Source organism: Lactuca serriola, chromosome 2 (genome assembly GCF_051521515.1).
Source record: "Lactuca serriola cultivar US96UC23 chromosome 2, Lser_US96UC23_V15, whole genome shotgun sequence".
Taxonomy (NCBI): domain Eukaryota; kingdom Viridiplantae; phylum Streptophyta; class Magnoliopsida; order Asterales; family Asteraceae; genus Lactuca; species Lactuca serriola.
In genome coordinates this window covers 225,492,041-225,513,121 of record NC_136409.1, presented here as the reverse complement: position 1 = coordinate 225,513,121, position 21,081 = coordinate 225,492,041, and the positions used below count along the sequence as shown (strand labels likewise).

The 21,081-nt window shown below is 33.1% G+C and overlaps 1 long non-coding RNA gene and 5 other non-coding genes across 6 annotated transcripts; all 6 read right to left on the bottom strand.

Moving 5' to 3' along the window:
• Positions 1-9,503: 9,503 nt before the first annotated feature.
• LOC145088715 (uncharacterized) lies at positions 9,504-12,108 on the bottom strand. Its single transcript, XR_013701200.1, has 2 exons — positions 11,629-12,108; positions 9,504-9,745 (listed from the first exon to the last, which is right to left on the bottom strand). It is a non-coding gene; the product is annotated as an uncharacterized LOC145088715 (long non-coding RNA).
• Positions 10,880-10,971, bottom strand: LOC145090976 (small nucleolar RNA snoR31/Z110/Z27). The gene has a single exon (XR_013701895.1). It is a non-coding gene; the product is annotated as a small nucleolar RNA snoR31/Z110/Z27 (small nucleolar RNA).
• Positions 11,015-11,105, bottom strand: LOC145090988 (small nucleolar RNA snoR31). Its single transcript, XR_013701906.1, has one exon. It is a non-coding gene; the product is annotated as a small nucleolar RNA snoR31 (small nucleolar RNA).
• Positions 11,289-11,383, bottom strand: LOC145090982 (small nucleolar RNA Z107/R87). The gene has a single exon (XR_013701900.1). It is a non-coding gene; the product is annotated as a small nucleolar RNA Z107/R87 (small nucleolar RNA).
• Positions 11,577-11,676, bottom strand: LOC145091067 (small nucleolar RNA R30/Z108). The gene has a single exon (XR_013701955.1). It is a non-coding gene; the product is annotated as a small nucleolar RNA R30/Z108 (small nucleolar RNA).
• Positions 11,773-11,879, bottom strand: LOC145090981 (small nucleolar RNA Z107/R87). Its single transcript, XR_013701899.1, has one exon. It is a non-coding gene; the product is annotated as a small nucleolar RNA Z107/R87 (small nucleolar RNA).
• Positions 12,109-21,081: the final 8,973 nt, after the last annotated feature.

Sequence of the window (21,081 nt, the reverse complement as noted above, 5' to 3'; positions counted from 1 at the left end):
GAGTCCATTAGCCCAATATTCAATTATCACACAATGGAAATTTCTAGTCCCCTTTATTTAATTAATGTCTTGTAGCCACAAAATTAATTCTTATTAATTATTGACAATTATTAATTAAACGATATTATTTCTCTTTTAATATATTATTCATATAATATATTAATAAATCATAATTAATCCTCTTTCTCCATAAATCATCCTATCAAGTTGTTTCGGTGAAGGCAACCCAAAAGGACCATGCACAATCGGGTCAAGTACATACCAAAATAGTTATGGACTTAAACACTAATCCAACAACCTTTCCATGGTGACACCTTCAGGAGAACCATGTCGTCCACCTGAAACTCCAAGTCTGACTGGAGTTTGTCGGCGTAGCTTTTCTGTTGACTCTGAGCAGTCTGGAGCCTGCTGGATCTTCTCCGTGGTCTTGAGTACCACCTCAGTACCCCCATGACACTCTGACTGACCTCACCCTAAAAGATTGGGGTCCTACAATTCCTCCCATAGAGCATCTCAAAGGGAGGTTGATCTATAATGGCGTGATAACTGTTATTATACGAAAATTCAATTAACGAAACATACATATCCAAACTACCGCCGAAATCCAATACATATGCGCACAACATATCCTCGAGTTTCTGGATCGTCCTCTCACTCTGCCCATCAGTCTGATAAACATATCATAACATAAACTTGTATGGGTAATTTGGGAGTACTTACTTGAGCTTAGTCGATTGCATGCACCACACCCTTTTCTCTTTTCAAAGTTCTTTTCTCTAATTCTTTTCTTTTCTCAAAATCGTTTTTATAAATTGGTTTTTCTTTTGAAAACTTTATACCACTTCCTTAGTTTGAGTTCAGACACAGCCAAAAGTGTGTCCGAATCCCTCAAACCAAGGCTTTAATACCAACTTGAAACATCCCAAAAATACGGACCAAAAATTTTGTTTTCAAATCAATATTAAAACCATAAATCATCTATAATCATAAATAAAATCGTGAATCATGTATCATAAAGTATCATAATATCTGTCACATATCAAAATATCAGAGTAAAACTCTCAGGCTAAAGATTGTGGTGTGTGCCATGCGATCATCCCGAGCCCTTCCATTTGCTAGTGGAAGTACTTGAAACAAAACTGAAAATCGTAAGCACAAAGCTTAGTTAGCTCCCCCAAACTACCACATACCATACACATATAACATGCAATTAAGAGTACAGGCTCCGCTCACACTCATGGAGATGTGGGCCCCGCCCACACTCTGCTAACTAGGAGATACTGGCCCCGCCTACACTCCGTTGATTCTGAGATACGGGCCCCACCCGCACTCAACTACTTTGAGATACGGGCCCCACCCACACTCGACTACTATGAGATACGGGCCCCACCCACACTCAACTACTAGACAAAGATACAAGTATTACATAGACAACAAGTATAACTAAATGTATCTATCAGACATATATCCATGATCAAACTCAGCTATAAGATACAGGCCCCGCCCATACTCGACTAAAATGAGATACGAGCCTCTCCCACACTCATCTACTAACATATCATGCTACGGGACGGCCTTGGTGCCTTAGACCCGTTCCTACTGAAGGGAAAACTCATCTCATATGACTGACGCTGAAAACCAAAGTGAGGAATCCCTGTCTGTTGCTCCGGCGACTCTCCAGCTATAAATTCCATAATAAAACTTAATCAAAAACTAGTAACTCTTCATAGGGTAAAATGACCATTTTACCCCTGGTCAAAGTCAACACTCTGGTCAAACTCAACATTCTTGGTTGTTCAACTCGTCGAGTCAACCTTTCGACTTGCCGAGTTCTATCGAGTTATTCAGTCACGACTTGGCTCATCCACTCTTCGGGTCCCTCTACAAACTTGTCGAGTTCTACTAACTAAAATCGGGACAACATGACACGACTCGTTGAGCTCCCTTATGGACTCAATGATTCCTTCTGTCTGTTTGGACAAATTAACGGATTAAGCCCCTATCATCTAGATCCAAGGTTCTTAGTTCGTTTGCCCACTGGAAAGCCTTTCTAAGGGTAAAGTATCCAACTTTACCCTTCCATAACTCTTCTAAAAGGGTTTAGACAAAACCCCAATTCCTATAAGACATGGATCTTGTCCAAAAGGCCATAAAGTCTCAAATCCACGCATACAAACCTAGATCTAGGGTCTTAATATATGTTAGACCTATAAAGTTAAGAGCTTTCCTTCCATGCATAGATGTTTAGGGTTAAAAAGACCATAAACTTCCTCATATGCTTGCATGGGGCTTCCATGGTCATAAAGTTTTCAACTTTATGCCATGGAACCCTCCCTAGATCCTAGATCTGAGATATGAGCCACTTGGGACGTCCCAACTCCAAGGACCAAGGTTCTTGAACCAAAACTTTCATAAAATGGAAACAAATAGATCTAAGAGAAAAATGATCAAGTTGGAAACTTTATTACCATAAAATGTAGCAAATGGAGTGTAGTTCCTGGATCTACTCCTTCCCTCTTGAGTCTTCTATCTTCTACTTCTTCCACAAGCTTCAAAAGGCACAAAATAACACTCAAAATGGCAAGAAATAGCTCAAGATCACTTATGGTGGATTAGGGTTTTGGAGGCGATGGAGGCTGGAATGGAGGCCAGATATGATGCTTAAATAGGGTGAAAACACTAAAGATTAGGGTTCCATCCATCCTGTCCTACTCGTCGAGTCAGGGATGCAACTCATCTCACTAAAACCCCTACGTACAAACTGCCTTCTACTCGACGAGTCAGGGCTACCAACTCGTCGAGTCCTTCTTTCAAAATAAATAGATAAATACTTAATTAAGCGCGTACCAGGAAACCGAACGTTACAGTGGAGCTTCGAATAATCAAATTATTCAGGAAGTAAAACATGTAAAATGAAGCACAAGAATAAATAATTGACAAAGGCAGTAAACAAACTCATAAATAATCTCTATTATTTAATCACCAAAATCAATTACATTTATTCTATTACAAGTTTCAAACTATCATCTAACTATTGAAACTAATGTCATCTCTCAAACTAATGCTCCTAGCATGTTGACTATGTTTAACCCTACTTAGAGCCTTTATGAAAGGATATGCAGGATTATCTTCTGATGAAAATCTCTTTACTATGAGATGACCTTCTTCAACTCTATGTCTGATATAATGGTACTTTCTGTTGATATGCCTTGACTTACCATGATCTCTTGGTTCTTTGGTCAAAGCAACTACTCCTTCATTATCACAAAAAAGTTTCATTGGCTCATGAATGGTCGGAACTACTTCGAGATCACCGATGAAATTCTTCAAAAAAATCCGCTTCTTTTGATGCTTCACTTGCTACTATGTACTTTGATTCACAAGTATAATTAGTCACTGTGTCCTTTGTTCTTCACAGATACTTGAGAATGTTCTTTACTGCTGTTCAATGAGCTCTGCTAGGATTTCCCTGAAAGTGACTAATCATGCTTAAAGCAAAAGACACGTCAAGGCGAGTTCCTGTCATAGTGTACATGATTGATCCTACTACCGAAGCATTTGGGACTCGACTCGATTCCGCTATCTCTTCATATGTACTAGGGCTTTGAGTCATACTCAAATTGGCATTACTGTGAATAAGTAGCTCTCTTTTCTTGAAATTTTCCATATAGAAATATTTTAGTACCCTATCCAAGTATGTACTTTGACTAAGACCAATTAGTCTTTTCTTTCTTATCCCAAGAATATAGGTTGCCTCTCCTAGATCCTTAATAGCAAAACACTTTCCAAGCCAAGACTTTACTTCCTGCAAAATTGGAATGTTGTTTCCTATAAGAAGTATGTCATCAACATACAACACTAGAAAGGTTACTATACACCCACTAGCTTTGACATACACACATGAATCATATTCACTTAGAGAAACCAAATTCTTTGACTTTCTCATGGAAGCAAAGATTCTAACCACGAGATGCTTGTTTCAATCTATAAATGGATTTCTCAAGCTTACACAATCTATTAGGAAACATTGCATCTACAAAACCCTCTGGCTTACTCATATAAACATCTTCAGCTAACTTCCCGTTAAGGAAAATGGTTTTGACATCCATCTGTCATATTTCATAATCTTGAAAGGCAACTATAACAAGCATTATCCTAATAGACTTTATCTTGGCTACTGGTGAGAAGGTCTCATCATAGTCAATCCATGGGGTTTAAGTAAAGCCCTGTGCAACCAGTCGTGCCTTAAAAGTGTGTACCTTTCCATCCATGCAGCTCTTATTCTTGAAGATCCATTTACAGGCAACTATCTTTTAACCAAGTTCTTGCTAAACCCAATTCCAAACTTGGTTATCATATATGGACTTGATCTCGCTATCCATTGCCTCTTTCCACTTGGCACCTTCAGGGCCTGCCATCACTTCCTTGTAGTTAGTTTGTTTATCCAAATTTACCAGTATATGATCATTGACAAACGTGTCACCATATGTATTTATATGGAAACCATAAAGCTTAGGTGGCATGCTAACTCTACTAGATCGAAGAAGAGATAATGATTTGTCAGTTGGTCCAACAAAAGTCTCACCCTCTGGTTGAGCACTAGTATCTTCTAAGGTTACTTCATTGGTTGACTCTTCAAGGTCAATTGCACTCCTACTATCCTCTTTCATATGAGCTATCTCTTGCGAAAGAATCCTCTTTGTGCTACAAAGACCATGTTCTCATTAGGCCTATAGAACAAATATCCAAAAGACTTTTGTGGGTATCCAGTGAAAATACACCTCTAACTTCTAGGTTATAGCTTGTCATGAGTCTCTAGTCTAACAAAAGCTTCATAATCTCAGACCTTGATATGCGCTAACGAGGGAACTTTCCAGGTCCACATCTTGTGAGGTGTTTTGGCAACCTTCTTAGTAGGGACAAGTTTGAGGATATGGGTGTTTGTCTCTAAGGTATACCCCCAGAAAGAAATAGGAAGAGAAACTCAACTCATCAAGGAACAAACCATGTCTAACAAGGTCCGATCATGCCTCTCAACCACACCATTAATTTATGGTGTCCTAGTTTGATTCAATTGTGAAACAATTCCATAATCCTTGAGATAGTCGTGGAAATCGATACTATGATACTCTCCGCCTCTGTCGGATCGGAGCATCTTGTCTTCCTTCTTAATTGATTCTCGACTTCATGTTTAAACTCTTCAAACTTTTCAAAGGTTTCTGATTTATGCTTGATTAAGTAGATATTACCATATCTGCTATAATCATCTATAAATGTCACTTAAAATTGATTACCATCCCTTATGGTGGATCTGAAGGGTCCACACACATCTGTCTGTATGACATCCAACAAACCCTCACCTCTTTCACAAGATCCAGTGAAAGGTGATTTTGTCATTTTCCCAAAATACAAGAATCACATTCATCATCTGGCCTTAGGTCAAATGATTCCAACACTCCATCTTTTTAGAGTTGGGCGATGCGTTTCTTGTTAACAGAAGCGGATCCAAGGGGATCCCGGGGTAGCCCGGGATACCCCGCAATTTTTTTTCGGTAGTGTAATTTTTGTTTACGTATCCCTCAAAAAAAATTCGGTATAGTGTATATATACGCATCCCTCCACTTATAAACACAAACAAACAGTTGCTCTGCTGGTTAAGGCGTTGGCTTATTGAAGTAAAGGTATCAAGATTAATTCTTGTTTCTTACATATTCTTTGTTTACTTTTGTTTTATTTTCCCAGCTATTCTATCCCACATCGCTAAACACATGTTAACTCAACCAATTTTTTCTATTATATAAACCTGTTATCCTCATGCTTTATTTGATATCTACTTTGAGTCCCACGTCGATTCAAGTATCAAAATATACTTCAACTTCATGTTTATATAACAAGACTTGAGGTTAGCTAAGGATTCGATTAAGATTTGGGTTTAAAACTGAAACCGAACCGGGGAAACCCAAGCACCCCGGGAAAAAAATTGGGTTACCCTAAAAAAAATTGGGATACCCCTTTACTTCGATCCTGGGTCCGCCACTGCTTGTTAATGTGCCAAATACGAAAATAACACAAGCATGTCATGTCTAAACCATTAGATGAATCAATATGAAATACACCATTACCTAAGCTATAAAAAAAATCACAGATTCATACACACCATTACAAGGTAAAGCTTCAAACATAAAATTCCATTTTTATAAACCAAAATCTATCCATTCATGTCACTAAACGAATATTGAAAACCTTGTCTAAAAATTGCATGAAAAGAAATAATGTTTCGTGTCATTTCTGACGAATAGCAATAATTAATTAAATCTAATATAATATCACTACTAAGCATAAGACTATAAGTTCCAATCTTGGCAACAGGAGAAGATTGTGTATTTCCCATGATTAGATTCATTCTTCCATGCTCCATCTCTTCACTTTCTCTTAGTCCCTATAAATCAGAACAAATGTAAGAACCAAATCTTGTATCAAGGACCCAAGAACGAGTACGTTGTGAGTTATTAGTTTGAATAATGTAAATACCTGCTTACGATGGCTTCACTTTGCCATCATTGATGTCCTGCAAGTACTTGGGGCAGCTTCTTTTCCAATGGTTCTTATCATTAAAATAGAAGAAAATGGCCTATTTGGGATCACTAACAAAAGGAATATCAGAACTGGGATTTGCTTTTGGGTCATTGCTAGATGGCCCAACATGGGCCTTGCCTTTCCAGTTCTACTTAGGAGAACTTTCCTTTTCTTTCTTTTCTTTTTTCCAATGGCAAGGACAAGAGCATTAGTAGAGTTAAGAGTTTGATTCTTCTTCATTCTTGACCTAGCTATTCGCAACAGGTTGTGGAGTTGGGTCTATGTGCTCTCTATGTTGTTCAAATGATAAGCCAGAATGAACTAATCATAACAAGGAGGCAAGGAGTTAAGGACCATGTTAATGGCCAAATCCTCTTAGAAGTTCACATTTATCCTTTCAAGGCGCTCCACGTATCTTTTCATTCTTTGCATATGGTTGCAGATAAACTCTCATTCCTTTCAATTTTCAATCCATTAGAGCTTTGACGACCTCATACTTTTATGTACGGTCTCTTTTGTGAAACTTTTCCACAAGATCAAAGTTCATCTTGAATGGCCAGTAGTCCTCATAGAACTCTTGCAACTCAGGAATCATGGCGGCAACCATGATGTAAGCAACCTTAGTCGCGTCGTCATAGTGTTTCTTATAGAAGGCTATTTCTTCAGGAGTAGCAATGACCTCATTGATCTTAACGAGTTGTTTCTTAATGACATACTCTTTGCCCTCGTATCGAAGAGCCATATTGATGTTTTGCATGTTCCTTTTAGATAACCTTAATCCTCTTGTTTCCTCCCTAAGGCATTCTAAGTTTCCTTAGAGCCCAAGATTACCTCTATAACCTCCTCTAGAAACCATCCCCTCTATGGAAGATTCTATAATTGGTCAATATTCAATTTTTGAAGATTGTCACCATTTGTTCTTCTACTTTTAATTAATCCAATTAATTCCAATTAAGTTCTGATTAATTTTTAATCAAACAATACTATTTCTAATTAATATACTATTCTCATAATATATTAATAAATCATTTATTTTGATTTCTAATTAATTTATTAATCATATAATAAATTAATAAATCAGTCTCTCTCACCAAGAAAACATTCCAGTTAATTACTAGGTTTGAGGGCTACCCAAAAGGTCTTTGCAAATAATTCAAGATTATATTAATTTAGTTATTGGCTTAGACACTTAATCCAACACTTGAGACGATCGAAGTCAGACATTAGAGTATATACTTGGGCCTCTTTCACACGTTCATCTTCTACATCTCGTGCCTTGATCGCTTCCCAAAGGGTTTTCACAGTTGCTTTCTCGCCAAGTTGCATGATCAAAGTTTTTGGAATAGATTGATATAACAAACTCACACTAGATCATTCTTTTCGGTGTTAGAGGTCATAGTGCCTAGATCGATCGTCTCTCATGCCTTGTGGATTCGCATTACAACCTTCATACGCATAGCCCAGACGACGTAGTTCGTGGAGATAAACATGGAACACTGAACATAAGTCGTTCTGCCTTCTTTCCCACTCGAATGATGTACTTCACCAGTCATGGCTTATCAATGTTTGGTGGTTATCCTTGAAGCTCTAATACCGATTAAAGAACTAAAATCAAAACTTGGAAGAAAAGATAACCAGAATAACTCTCTGATTTTTATTGAGAAAATAACTCAAAACTCAAATTATAATTTGTTTCTATGTATTATCTTTAACTCGGTAATATATAACTCCTAATACACTAAGGAAACTTGTAGAGAAAGGAAACTCCTATGACTTCTACATTCATAGAAATTCGAATAATAACTTCAACAATATAGTGTTGTTATTTTCGTATTAGATGCTATCAATGGGGTTTATAATTTATTATCTATGGCATAAGCATCCACACTAGATTCCCCTCAAAGAAGTTTATATCGTTTTAAATACTTAGATTATGTTATTATCATATTAACAACATGATTTTGTATGTATAAACCTTTCAAAAACTTTTATTTTCCATTTTAAATACTTAGATTATGTTTAATAACATATATTATGAGTCTAATGAAACACAAAATACATTGTTCATACTTAGCAAAATATATAGACTTAAATTTGGTAACTAAGGTGTAATGAAGGTCGAGAAAGGTCTATTAGCATTGACGGATCTAAGGCTTTGAGAGGGGGGCACATGCCCCCCAGTGACTAAACAAAATTACATATGAATACCTTACTAATTCTAAAGTTTACTTAAAAAGTTTTTTATGTTTTTGAAAAGATTAAAAAGTGCCCCAACAAAAGTAATGTTGGAATTGCCGGTGTCTATTAGCCATTTTTTATGTGGATAACACAATTTTATTGGTATTTGGTAGAATAAACATTTTCAAACTTGATCCTTTTCCTCTTGAGACACTTGGACTATGTTTAGCATTATAATTACGAGTCAAATAATTACTTAAAGTCGGAGTTTTACAGAGCACTTTGCTAAATCAAATATATGTTAATTTCAATGAAACAATTTTGATGATGCTTTGATGGTGATTCAATTTCATGGATATGTTCGCAAAAATGTGCTAGAGACGATAGTTTACAAACATATGATGTTTTTTTATAGAAATAGAGCCGACTTAAGCTGATTTAAAGCCCGAGCAAAAAAAAAATCAGGTCTTTTTTTTTTGTCTCTGTCTGCGATGACTTAATACAAAAAGCTTTTTTATTTTTAAAATAATATAAGTAGATATATAAAAATAGGCCCCCGAAATTTGGAGGCACTGGACCATCGTCTATGTTGTCCTACCCTCTGATATAGTGATGATAAAGTTGGTGGACGGTTTGTCTTTTTTCATGAATTCACATAATATAAAATCTTCAGACGTTTGAATTATAACTATTCAAGGAAATTGGTAAGGAAAAAGGCTAGTCGACACATTTGCGGTCACAATGAGAAATCAGTTAAAATCAATTCTTAGTATGAAATTGAAGTACACAAGGTATTGCTACTTTTTTAGCTGTCACACGTTGTTCACCCGTTTATTTGTTCCAGTGTAAATTCATTGTTACAATATATATTGGATCCTAATTTGTTTAGACTAAAAGAGTCTTGTCCAGTTGTCCTTTTGCTCGAGTGAGGATGTTTTGCTTGTGGAATAACTTGTTTCAGAAAACGTAATCTATTGTGGACACATCTTTCCTGAAAGATTGAAAAAAAAAAGTTACGTAAATTAACTATGTAGAAAATTAGGCGAAAGCCCTAATATTTGTATATTTTCAACCTTTTTACGCAAAGGGTCAACCTTTTTTTTAATGTAAAGTTATATCATCGTTCCATTTAATAGCACCCTATTTTTTATTTATCTTAAAATTTCTATAGTACAATGATTAAAGCTAATTTTGATGGACATTTCTATAGTACGATGATATAACTTTACATTAAAAAAAAAGTAGGCTGCAATTAAACGAAAGTATGTTGCTATAGATGAGAAGTAGGCTGCCATTTAAGTCTTATTAGGAAAAAAAGAACCGAGTAGGTTAAATTTGAAATTACAGGGGCCATTCATGTAAAAATAGATATAATAAGAATATATTTGGTAGTTGAATACAGGTAGGCAGATTGACATATGTGAAATGAAATATCTTTATAAAAAATACTGTCAACATTTATGCTTAACTGTTTGTATACAAATTACAATAATAACAGTCATTGTATTTGTTTTAATCACATATATGGACTAAAATATCAATTATGTAATCAGTGAACCAATCTTTAAGGAGTGGTAGATCTAATAGGGGAAGTTAATACTATAGACGGAAGCTTAATAAGAAGTTAATTTTAAAATTGAACTGTAAAAATAACAGGAAAAAAAAAGGCAATGTCCATCAAAATTAGCTTTAATCAGGAGGCTGTTTTTCTACAGCTGCAGTAACCTCTACATATTCTACAGCTGCTGTTTTTCAATCAATACGTTGCCTATGTTAAAGATTCAGTCAAGTCAACTGTGGGTTTTTAATATTAAGAAACAGAAAAAAATCAGAAATCGCTAAGTGGAAAATAAGCAAATAAAAAAACCAAGAAAAAGCCGTGTGGCAAATTGAAGGAGAGTAAGAAACGTGGCAAAAAAATTTCAATATACAACACATAAAAAGGTTTTGGTGAAAACAAAGGGGGGAATACAAACTTAAAGAAGAAATTGAAATATAAACAAAAAGACTTTCGGAGGTAAAAATAATTAAATTCAATGTTCAACACCGATGTTTGCAAACTTTAATGATTGATGTAATAATTATGTATGACATTTAATTACAAAAAAACTTTAGAAAATCAATTGTCATCATCAGAAAAATGGTATTCTCACCCACAACTAAAAGTTGTGTCCAATGGTGTCCTAAGATTAAATTGATTTATCATCATTTGATGACATGACATGAAACATAAGTCAGAAAAAATAAATAAATAAATAAACAAGACTCAGAAAGCATGTTTTCACATCTCTTGAAATTGAATTTCTCAGTCCAAGTGTTGGAATGTTTACATTTTGCTTCATCATCGTCTAATTAAGTGTCTTTAAAATCACAACTTGTGATCAAATTCATCATATGAAAACAAAAAGTAGGCATATATGGGATGAATCTTGGTTTGATTTAAAAAACGCTGGAATACCAAATATGTTGACAGAAAACTGGAAACTAACAACTAACAACAAAATATGCATAAAAAAGTGCAAATGGAAATGAGAGACTGCTCAGTAAGTGATTCATCGACACGCAAAATTCTCAGAATCCTGCATTCCGGTCTGTTGAGCTTGAATTTTACTTGGTCATCGTTGCAATCTATATGTGAACCTACTAAGTCTCTAAAGGATTCAACAAATTGTAATCCATATGTGCAAATTGTAAAAATTCATGAAGTCGTGAAAATAAGACTTAAATGAATGAGATTGTAGACTATTCGACCAAGTATCAAAAATCACCATAAAATTCAAAACTTTTATCGGATTAATTTAATCATAGAAGTGGGGAAGAAGCTACTCAGATGGCATGATATTTAATTAGGTTCGATTCTGCCAGCAGAGTTACCTCATACTAATTCAGAAGAGGGAGCTTTGTATCCTCATTGTAATCCCCTTCTATTCCCACATAAAAATAAAAGCCAAATCATGCATTAAAAAGCAGTAGATATAAACACAAAGACAATGAAAAAATCAATCAATTGAAAGAGAAAATCACTCAGTTCAGCGGGAATATCGACACGCAAGCAAATCTCTCAGGAGAGATAAGCCTGCATTCCGGTCTGTTGAGCTTGAATTTTGCAAGTCGTCATTGCGATCTCTCTCTACTACGATGTAACCCCATTAAAAATAAAGTAGAACAATTCAAAGCAAACAGTGTGAGCATAACCGCATAAATAGATTTGATTGAAAGAAAAGATGGTGGCTGGCTGTTGTTGTTGTGTAAGTGTAGAGAGGGGGGTTAAATAGGGTTGAAATTAGGGTTTCGTTTGGCTTGCGGAAATCGGCACTATGGTTTTTGTTACCGTTAAGGCGTTAACCACATGTTAAGTTCATTTGATGGTAAGGAAAGATATTAGTATAACGTGGAAGATCTATATCTTAAATGCATTAATTATATATATATATATATATATATATATATATATATATATATATATATATATATATATATATATATATATATATATACTAGTTTATAACATGTGGAAACCAAAATTATTAATTAATTATTTTAAATAAATTATTAAGTACGAGATATTTTTATTAGTTATATGAAATTATAATCGTTGATTCAAATAAATATATAAAACTAATTTTTAATATATATTAGACATTTTTTATTTGTGAATTAATGAAAACAATAATATAAAATTTAAAATTTAAAATAGAGAATAAATACATTAGCAAATAACATCAAATTAATTAAGAGGTATAATAAATTTAAAATGAAGAACTAATAGATTGACAAGTGGCATCATATTAATTAAGAGGTCTAATATAGTGACACATGGTAAAATAACTACTGTTTTATTATTATTATTATTATTATTATTATTATTATTATTATTATTATATATACTAGTTGTGAGACCCGTATATTATACGGGTTGGATAAAACAAAAAAATAAATATGAATGTTTAGACAAAAATTTATTTAACCTTGAAATTTAAAATTTAATATTTGAATTTAATAGGAAATATATTTAATATAATCTATGAATAGTAATTGTAATTTATTGAATATTTTCAATTAAGGAATTATTAAATGAGGTGTAATGTTATAAGTTAATTAAGAAAAGATAAAATATGAGAAAATGACACATGGAAAAACCTTTATTCAAAAATACCATAAAATGATATGCAAAAAAATCTTTATTTATTAGAGTAGATTCATTTAGTTTTTTTTTCCATAAACATGCAAATGGTTCATTCTCATGCCCCCCCTCCCCCCCCCCCCCACCCCCACATACACACACATATATATCTATATATATTATCATCAACTTATTTAATTATTAACTGAAGTTATGAAATCCGTATTATTTATTTTTCTTTACATTGGTATGACAAATGTTTCTCTAGTAACTTCAACAACTAACACACAAGAAAAGGTGTGTTTTTTTAGCTATTGGACTATTTATATCTACAATGGGATCAACGATTCTTTTACTGTGCACGTACAATCAGCTGATGACGATCTTGGAAATCGAACACTGCCATTCAATGGTTCTACAGATTGGGGTTTCTGCATGGGTATCACCTTTAAGACTCGATTTTATGCTCACTTCTACTGGAATTCCAAAACAGCTTTCTTTGATGTTTTTGATTATACTACAAGCAGTCATTATTGTAGCGAAAGAAAGATTTTCAAAAAACAAAGATGTGTTTGGTTAGTTAGAGATGATGGGTTCTATTTATCCTCACAACTTAGTCCGTTTCCGATAGGATGGACTAAGTTGCATGAATGGTCATGAGTAAATTATGTGTTTAATTCGTATAATATTTGAACCAAGATTTTTAATTTTAGTTTCATGGAATATGAAGATTACTTTACAGGTTCAGGATTCTTTGGAACTCACAAGATTTGTAAAATCTAAGCCCAATAACTTTTTTGTTTTATTTTTTAAAACTGCTTTGAGACAAAATTTATTTATTTATTTATTTATTTTTTACTTTAAAGGCACTTAATTCATTGAAAAAAAACTAATTTTCAGTGCTTAATAAGCCATTTAATGGTTGATAAAGTCAAAAAGATTAGATGACTCAAAGTATTTTTTGTTAAAAAGTTCTCAGATTTTCACAAAACTTTGAGTTCTCAACGGATGTCATGTGTGTGTGTGTATATATATATATATATATATATATATATATATATATATATATATATATATATATATATAGTTTACCCGTGCAAAACGACATATGTGAATAATTCTTCAGATTATAGTTTCTAGATGTGAGTAGTTTAAATGTAAAAACTTACACAATTAGAAAAAGAAAACAAAACCATACAATCAATCAAACTTCAAGAATTATTGATTATAGAATAAATTTATATGTTGCTTTAAATCATAATAATTATCCAAACATCCTCCCTTGGTCCAAAAAATAAAATCAGCAAAATCAAAAACTTTAACTTTTGAAAATGGCAATGTATTTTGATCACGCACTCACATGTTCCTTTTGATTAAACAAAAACATAAATATATATAACTTGTATTATGCGCGTTATGATTAATGGGCTGTAAATTGAGCTGTTGAATGAAATGGCACATTTTATTTGTTGCATTTTCTTATATATATATATATATATATATATATATATATATATATATATATATATATATATATATATATATATATATATAATGGGCTATAAGAGAAAAAAGTTTTGTTGAAAAACTCATTTGTCAAAATTAAGACATTTGGCTATATTCAACACTAGGTGGGAAACTCGTGTGCTACACAGGTTGATTAAAAAAGTTATATATGAAAATATAAACTTTAAATATTTTTTTAAAGAAGACATTAAATTTCAAAGTGTAAACATTATGTATTTTTTAAAATAAAATTTCAAAATATATATACAAACAAAATGATGAATAAATAAATAATCCAACCTATATTAATAAAACAAACTATAGAAAAACAATTATATTTAGACCATATAACATTTTTTTTAGTTTTTCAATAAAAAGCAACAAAGTTTGATTTTTTTTATATAGACTATTTTGTCTAAAATGACAAAAAACTTTAAGAGAAACATGTCAAATTTGAATTATATATATTGAAGTAAACATATTAAAATTTGAAATATAAGGAAACAAATTAATAACGCATTAAATATTTTCTATAACCTAAAAATTAGATAGTTAATTAAGAAAATTAAAAATTACCATAAAATGACAAGTGAAAATTAATTTGTAATAATTAACCACAAAATTACATGTGTCCAAATGCATAAAAATTTGACAAGTGGCAAAAAATTCTTTATTTATTAGGGAGGATATATATATATATATATATATATATATATATATATATATATATATATATAGAGAGAGAGAGAGAGAGAGAGAGAGAGAGAGAGATCAAAATATCTAAAAATTTTGAATTTATAAGAAAAAAATAATAATTTATTATGATATAAATGTTTTTATCTTTTAAATTTAAACAAATAATTTAAATAAAGAAAATAAACTAATGAGTTTTAATTTTGAAAATTTTTAAAATTAAAAGTTAAGTTTATTAGTGAAATTAATATTCATTTATTACTACATTTATTGTAATTATTATATTAAAATATTATGTGAAATTTATTAAAATAAAAAAACTCATAAAATGACATATGAAAAAAAAAATTAATTCAGAATAACCACAAAATAACATTTGATAAATTGAATGAGAATATAACAATTGAAAAAAAAAAACTTTCATTTATTAGAAATTATACTTTTAGGGGAAATCGACTAATCGACTAAAGTAACTAATATTAAATTATAATATTAATAAAAAAGTAACTGATATTAAATTATAATATTAATAAAAAAGTAACTATTTTCTTTCAAATAAATGTAACAATATATAACACTCGCAATTTGAAAGTATATTCCATACTGAAAAGTGTATTACGAAATATATTTTGGAATGTAAGAGTTTTTAGAGTACTATTTCAGAGTAAAATGTTAAGTGTTTTTTATTGTATTTTTGCTCCCATTTGAAAAAAAAAATCTTCATATCCACATCACAATTAGCATTCAATTACTAAAAATGAATTCGAATGATTAACATTTTAAAGGACATGTTCGTAATGGACGGAGTTAGAACGAATTGGCTGATTAACACAGTATATTGCTCCAGACTATACATATTATGTCGTAAATTTTATGACAAATGATATAAAAATCCTTTAGTTTGGTAGAAATATGCAGATTTCCTCTTTTGTGTATTAAGTACATTAAAGCTAGACATTTGCAACTTTTTTTTCTTCAGTTTTACCCTTTTTCTTATTTTTGGTTCATTAAAGTTCGTACATTTGACATAAATGTTTGGTTTTATCATTTTTTTTTCTAGTTCATTAAATCTCTTAAGTTTTATGTTGAAGGTCATTGTATATGTATTGTGGTATATATTATCTTGAGGAACTCACTAAACATCGGCTTACATATAACGCTCGTGGGTCCGCGCTAGTCAATTTAGAGACGTTAAGCGTTAAAAATGACTTTTTGATAGAAGATTATTTAGAATGAATAATCTTAACTAAGTTGTAGTATATGTTACAAGGATTCTGTACATATAAAGAACACCGAAATCCGAGTTATAACTAAGAAGTTATGACCTGTCGAAGTTTCGTGACAGAAACGGCACGACATAGCGTGACGTAAATAGTGAATTTACGTTAGAGTGATATTAGGCCTTATCTATCTAAATGAAATTCATATAATACGTTAAACCGAGAGTGTGCATAAAAAGAACGTCTAAATCTGACTTCGTATGAGGAAGTTATGATTTTTCGAAATTTCAGCATTAGCAGTATGCAACCCGAAACTCGAGATTGAGGTCGAGTGATATTTAGCCAAAACTTTCTAAATGATAATTGAAGATCTCATCAATAGTAGTCCAACGATAAAAAAGACAGACGAAAACGGAGTTCAGATGAAGGAGTTATGAATTTCGAACGGAGTTTTCCTGTCCTGGTCTACTAAAAAGAATATATTAATAATATATTAAAATTAAAGTCAAAATTAGCCGATGAATTCTAAATGAAAGTTGTAGATCTTGTTTTTACCTACGTGTGGATATAAAGAACGTCGAAAACGGAGTTCGTATGCGAAAGTTATGAATTTCTGAAGTTCGGGGCGAAACCCCAAAACTGTCAGAGTTCACGACGTAAATACAGTGTTCACGACTTGAACTCAGTATTTATGACTTCTGGAGCCTGACAGACGCAACTTGCGATGACGCATGCAGTGACGACTGAACTCACGAAGTGAATATTTGAGATTCACGACGTGAATCCATAAAATGAGCCCTATAAATAGAATTCAAGGGGCAGCCGAGTTTGGTTGCTCAATCTCTTCTCTCCCACTCCCGATACTCTCTCTAAGCCCTATTTTACCCCCCGAAGCCCCGGTATCATCCCGAGACATGAAGCAAGTCCTGAAGTTCTGAAGATCCCGAGAAGAAAAGAGTTTCCGAGCCGAAGCTCTGCCCGCAAGAGGCCCGGTGTGTGAAGAGATCACAGTTTCACCGAAGAATACTACTTCTACAAGCCGTAGTGCTACCCGATCATCTTCTGATCAAGTGAACGTATAGTCACTTTCATCTTACACATAGATATGAAGTATTTTATAAAATATGTGCTATGTGTATATATATATTGGTGTTTATATCTGTGAGTGTGTAGTTCCTTTCTTCTACCGCATAGATATGAAGTATTTGCTATGAAATACTGTTATATGTTTATACATTGTTTGTTTATTTGAGATGAGTGTGGAATGAATGTTTTATACATATTTTTGAATGATTTAAACTATATATGTATTTTATATCTACAAATATGTTGGGTAGAACATGGGTAGTCGAAATAGTTGGTGTGTGATGAAGGATGAGATGAAAGGTGATCCTTGGCATCTATGGATTTAGTACCGTATAGATGAACGCTGGTAGCTATGGATTTAGTATTGTTAGATAGACGATGATAGTTATGGACCTAGTACCTATACTGGTAGTTGTGGATTTAGTACCCGATGAAAGAATCCCGGTAGCTATTGTCTTAGTGCCAAATAAAGAATCCCGACAGCTACTGTCTTAGTGCCAAATAAAGAATCACGGCTGTTGTTGTCTTAGTGCCAAATAAAGAATGATGGAAGCTATTGTCTTAGTGCCAAATAAAGAATTCTGGCAGCTACTGTCTTAGTGCCAAATAAAGAATCCCAACAGCTATTGTCTTAGTGCCAAATAAAGAATCTCGGCAGCTACTGTCATAGTTCCAAATAAAGAAACCCTGGCAGCTATTGTCTTAGTGCCAAATAAAGAATCCCGACAACTACTATCTTAGTGCCAAATAAAGAACCATGGCAGCTATTGTCTTAGTGCCAAATAAAGAACCCCGGTGACTATTGTCTTAGTGCCAAATAAAGAACCTTGACAGCTATTGTCTTAGTACCTAATACGGAGTGAACGAATAGATGATTCTTAGGGTAGACCCTTAAGAGTAAGGAAGATAATGGGGGTGGATAATTGGGTTGATTGTTTGATGATTAAATATATTAGTTATATTATTGTGGGTTGAAAACCCTATATGCTCACCAGGCTCCCAAGCATGACCCACTCAGTTTTCTTTGCATTACAGGTAATGACACAAGAGTATAAGTTGGTTGACTTGACGAGAGATTTTGGAATGTAGATCAGTAGTTACAAATAATTGTTGTAAGGTATATTTTATATTGTTTATGCTTTTGGTCTGTATCGGAACATGACATCCCGGGATTTTGTTATTTAATGAAAATACATCTCTTTAAAGAAATGCTTTGATAAATTCTTATCATATTTTGTTTTGGGAACAAATTCCGCAACCGTTTTCTTTAAACGAATACTCTGATTTATAAAACAAAGCATAAAAAAATCGGTATTTTATGTCCGTAAAAATGGGGATGTCACAATACAGTTGTTGAATAACTATTTTTTAAGTTGCTCTTCTGATCGTGGAAAGGATACAACATGACTATACCCGCATCAAATAAATTAATAAATGTTTTTCAGATTTCCGCTAAAACTCTCTTTAATAAATGTATGACGATGATTTTTGTAATACAAATGGGTTGTAGAATTTATGTTCTATATGTCATAAAAATGAAAATTTTTATGTTGAAATTCGGGGACGTTACATAAAGTCTAGATCTTGTAAGTTTGTGGCATTGTTATGGATACAGTTGGAAACTTTATCCATCTTGACATCATGTTATTTTAGATATGAAATTTAGAGGCTTGGACTTAATAGATTAAGTTGTTAAAAGTGCATTCTTGGACATTTTGGACTTAAAGTTTGGATCTTGTTTGTTTTGGAAAGGCTTAATGGATAAAGTTGAAAACTTTATCCATTTGGACCATATGGGAGTTCAGATCTGTAAATTAGGGGATTGACTAACGGGACCTGAGTGCGACTTATTCTTCTAGGCACAATGAGCTTTTTAGGGTTTTCTGGATATGAACTTGTTGAGTGCATTTAATCGACTCTTTTGTCCCACAGTAAGCGTTGGGTTCTCTTAGAAAGCGTCGTGCGCTATTTGAACATATGTTGACTTTTGTCTAACTTCGAATTTAGGTCAAACTTTAGGGTTTGGGATCATATACTAATGTTTGAACTTTTCTTTAAGATTAGGTGGTTGTTGATCCAATCTTCTATTTTTGTAAGTTGTGGTGATTCTTGTCTGATAGCGAGGTGAGTTTTCTCACAATAATTTGTACTGTAGTATGCAGCCTCGTGTGTATGATATTTTTATGTTATGGTGATTTGTTACTCTGGTAGATCTGTTATGATTACATGTGTTTGTTGGTTATTGATAGCTTATTTTATTTCCTTATTTTTATTAGTTTATTTAAGATTTTTAGATCTTTTTATCATTAATGCATTGTATTTTATTTATTTTTCTTTAGTATGGATCGTACCGGATGCTTGTTATGTTGCATGAGATATTTTGTAGGTTTTTCGGTGCTTGTTGCGGTTGCGGGCTGATTGGAGATAGGCTTAGTGGGCTCCCGAGGCATTATTGGGCTTGGCGGAATCAAAGAGGAAGAATTGGGCTTTGAAAGTTATTGGCTTGGATTATTTGGGCTTGTGAAGATGGATCATAAAATTCTAATTTTGGGCTTGGAGTATCCATTTGGTGGCTAAATGATGATTGGTGCAATTCAAATTACATGGACAAGGGGGGGGGACCAAAGGAATCTTTGGTAGTGGAAGGGTGGAGTGGCTTGGTGGACCAATAGTATTACAGCAACATTTGCGTGGGTGGAATTTTCGTCGCGCGGGTACCCGCGCAACTGCCCAGTTTGGGCATTTTGGTCATTTGGCATGCCATAACCCTTGGGGATCAGATCTAGAAGCTCATTCACGATTTTCCACCATTGGAGACCTGCAAGAGGCGATTTTGGGAGCTAGAAATCATTTCCTTTCATCTTTCCAAATCTTAGGTAGTTTCTTTATGCAATTAGATTATTGTTCTTGTTACTTTGTTGCCATGAGTGGCTAATACTCTTATTTGGTTAACTTTAGCTGAAAACCAATGAATGCTTGTGGGTTTTGAAGGATTTATGTTGATTATCAATTTATTCCATGTTTATGATTCTAGTTTGCAATTCTTATGCTTAATTGATTGCTTTGATCATGAGCTTAGTGTTTGATTGAGCAATGGTTGATTTATTTCATTGATTTTGCATTGGATCATTGAATTTATCTAGAACAAAGGCTTTATGATGGTAGAAGCCATCTCTGGCTTATGAATCATAACTCCTTTATGGTTGTGTAAGCATTTGACATCCTCTAGGAATTGGGGATTCCTTCATTCTTAAGGCTAATTGATTTCTTGGGATTAATTGCTTCAATTGACCCTTGATCTCAATTAAGAAGGTGTGTTGTGGGCTTCCCCAACCTCCATACTACCTATGAGGAATCTTGGCATATCATGCTTCATGATTGCTATAACCAATTTGGGATGAAGGATAAGCTTTGCATTAGATCCTAATGATAAACACACAAATGTTCATTGTGTTGAATTGCTTTAGTTAACCAATTATTTCCAACCTTTGAGCATCTCATCAACTTGCTTAATTGCAAGGTTCTTAGTTATTTAAATATTTTAGTTTTCAAGTAATCAAACAACCCCCCCTTTTTGTTTAATTGTAGTTAGTTAGATTAATTTCACTAGTTCTATTGAATTGCATTGGTAATTAAATACAACCATTTCCCCGAGGATCGATGCCCCTCTTTGCCATTATATTACGTTTATTTAGCAAT